The 2,953-nt window shown below is 39.0% G+C and overlaps 1 pseudogene; it reads left to right on the top strand.

The window, feature by feature from the left end:
* The first annotated feature begins 960 nt into the window (after positions 1–960).
* On the top strand, positions 961–2,265 carry LOC133248752 (large ribosomal subunit protein eL38-like; annotated as a pseudogene).
* The last annotated feature ends 688 nt before the right edge of the window (positions 2,266–2,953 follow it).

Below are 2,953 nucleotides of genomic sequence, written 5' to 3'. Positions count from 1 at the left end.
GAGAGTTGGACTGTGAAGAAAGCTGAGTGCCGAAGAATTGATGCTTTTGAACTGTGGTGTTGGAGAAGACTCTTGAGAGTCCCTTGGACTGCAAGGAGATCCAACCAGTCCATTCTAAAGGAGATCAGCCCTGGGATTTCTTTGGAAGGAATGATGCTAAAGCTGAAACTCCAGTACTTTGGCCACCTCATGTGAAGAGTTGACTCATTGGAAAAGACTCTGATGCTGGGAGGGATTGGGGGCAGGAGGAAAAGGGTGACAGAGGATGAGATGGCTGGATGGCATCACCGACTCAATGGACGTGAGTCTGAGTGAACTCCGGGAGTTGGTAATGGACAAGGAGGCCTGGCGTGCTGCGATTCATGGGGTTGCAAAGTGTCGGACACGACTGAGCGACTGAACTGAACTGAACTGATACCATCCCTGAACTTTCATCCAGTTGCCTCTATCTTAGTACATGCCAACACCTCGGGTACTTCAGAGTTTGTTTTCCTGAAGACACTTTTCTTAAAGCTTTCTAAGCTGCTTCAGTCTGGGCTGCAGGCTCTCAGGTGCTGATATCAGAGGTTATCTTCACAGTCACCTGGGAATTCCCTTTGCCTCTTTTTTTGTTATGGATTTCCTATTTTCTGGATCTTAGCCATTTTCTTCAATTAATTTCCTGTAACTCAACTACTAGAGATTAAAACTTACTCTATCCTCACATGTGATTGATAGAGTGCCTACTTTTTTTTTTTTTAACTTTACATAATTGTTTTAATTTTGCCAAATATCAAAATGAATCCACCACAGGTATAGTTTTTAATTGGAGGATAATTGGTTTACAATATTGTGTTGTTTTTGCCATACTACATTAATCAGCCATAGGTATACAAATGTCCCCTCCCTCATGAACCTCCCTCCCAACTCCCACCCCTCTAGGTTGTCACGGAGCCCCTGACTTGAGCTCCTTGAGCTGCTATGGAGAACAGTACGGAGATTCTTTTAAAAATTAGGAATAAAACTGCCATATTACCAACAATCCCACTGCTGGGCATATATTCTGAGAAAACCATAATTGAAAGAGACACATGTACCCCAATATTCATGGTAATACTATTTACAACAGCTAGGGTGTGGAAGAAACCTAGATTTCCATCAACAGATGAATGGATAAAGAAGTTGTGGTACATATATGCAATGGAATATTACTCAACCATAAAAAGAATAACTTTGAGTCAGTCCTAATGAGGTGGATAAACCAAGAGCCTGTTATACCGAGTGAAGTAAGTCAGAAAGAGAAAAACAAATATCGCAATGCATATATATAGCAAGATGGGCCTGATGAGTCTATTTGCAGGGCAGCAATGGAGTGCCTACTTTTTAATTCCAGGCTGATGATTTTTTCTCTCCAAATATTGAAGACAATGTTCTACTGTCTTCCAGTTTTCGGTGCTGCTGTTGAGTAGCCAGTGCCATGATGATTTTGAGTCCTTTACAGGTGGTATTGTTTTAAACCTGAAAGCTTTTCTGATCCTCTTTTTATCCCAGGGTCCTGAAATTTCTAAGTGAAGTGGCCTAGTGTATTCAGCGGGCCCTACCAATCAGACACTCAATTCTGAGAAATTTTTTAAAATTTTTTCTCCAATAACTGCCTCCTCTCTACTTTGCTTTTTCTCTCTCCACGGAATGCTTATCATTCAGATGTTCTGTCTCTTGAGCTGATTTTCTAATTTTCTTCTATTTGCTTTCCTAATTTTCATTACTTTGTCTTTTTGTTCTATTTTCAGAGACATTTCCTCACCTTTAATTTATGATCTTACTCTTTAAAGAGGTTTTCAGTCCATCATTTTATATTTCTTAAAATGCAATTATGAAACAAATAAATACCAGCACCTAGTATAGTGCCTCACATGGCACTAGGTGCTGAGTACAGAGTTCTTGAAAAATGAATGTATTTCAACCCCCAACCTGGCTCTTGGAATTAAAACATCAAAATAGCTACAGTAGCTTTTCCCCTTTTTTCTTGCTTCCTCCCACTCTGGGATTGGTTGGCCTGAGCACTCTCCTGTTTGCCCAATGAAACTGAGGAAATCAAGGACTTTGTGCTCACAACCAGGTGAAATAATGCCAAATCTGTCAAGATGAAGAGAATCATGGACAATCCAGAGTTTAAAGCTTGAGATAGCAGATACATCTAAACCTTAATCGTCACAGACCAAGAGAAGGCAGAGAAACTAGAAAGCTGTCCCTTCCCCAGGTTTGGCAGTGAAGAAGCTGAAATGAACCAGGCATGCTAATCTGAACTATATTTAAATGTTTTTTTATTCTTAAAAAAAAAAAAAAAAAAGCAGCTGGCAATAGGCTTCATGAATTTCTCATTGCCCTCTTTTTCTTAGAAATAATTACTACTATTTAGTTTTTTAAAAAGAGATTTTTTTATGTGGACTATTTTCAAAACATCTTTATTGAATTTGTTATAATATTGCTTCCATTTTATGTTTTTTGGCTGCAAAACATGTGAGATCTTAGCTCCCTGACCAGGGAATTGAACCCTCACCCCTGCATTGGAAAGTGAAGTCTTAACCACTGGTCCTCCAGGCAAATACCTACTGTTTAGTTTTAAAAGTACTTTTTTTTTAAATTTCATTATATAACTTTTATTGTGAAACATTTTAGGCATACCAAAAGCCCCACAGAGAATTATTAATATATAACAAACATCTACTACTCAGCCCAAGAGATAAAGCTTTCAAGTGTCATTGACGCCCCCACCACACCATGTGTCCCCTTCCTAATCTTATTACCTTTCCTCACATCCCTCTTATGAATTGATGTTTATCATGGTCACACATTAAAAATATGTTTGCTATGTATGTATTGATTGTTGTTATTTTTAGTTGCTGAGTTGTGTCTGACTCTTCACCATACCATGGACTGTAACCCTCCAGGCTCCTCTGTCCATGGAATTTCC

This window comes from Bos javanicus, chromosome 5, assembly GCF_032452875.1.
Source record: "Bos javanicus breed banteng chromosome 5, ARS-OSU_banteng_1.0, whole genome shotgun sequence".
Lineage (NCBI taxonomy): Eukaryota > Metazoa > Chordata > Mammalia > Artiodactyla > Bovidae > Bos > Bos javanicus.
Note: the sequence above shows the minus strand (reverse complement) of the source record. Positions and strands in the feature narration are given on the sequence as shown.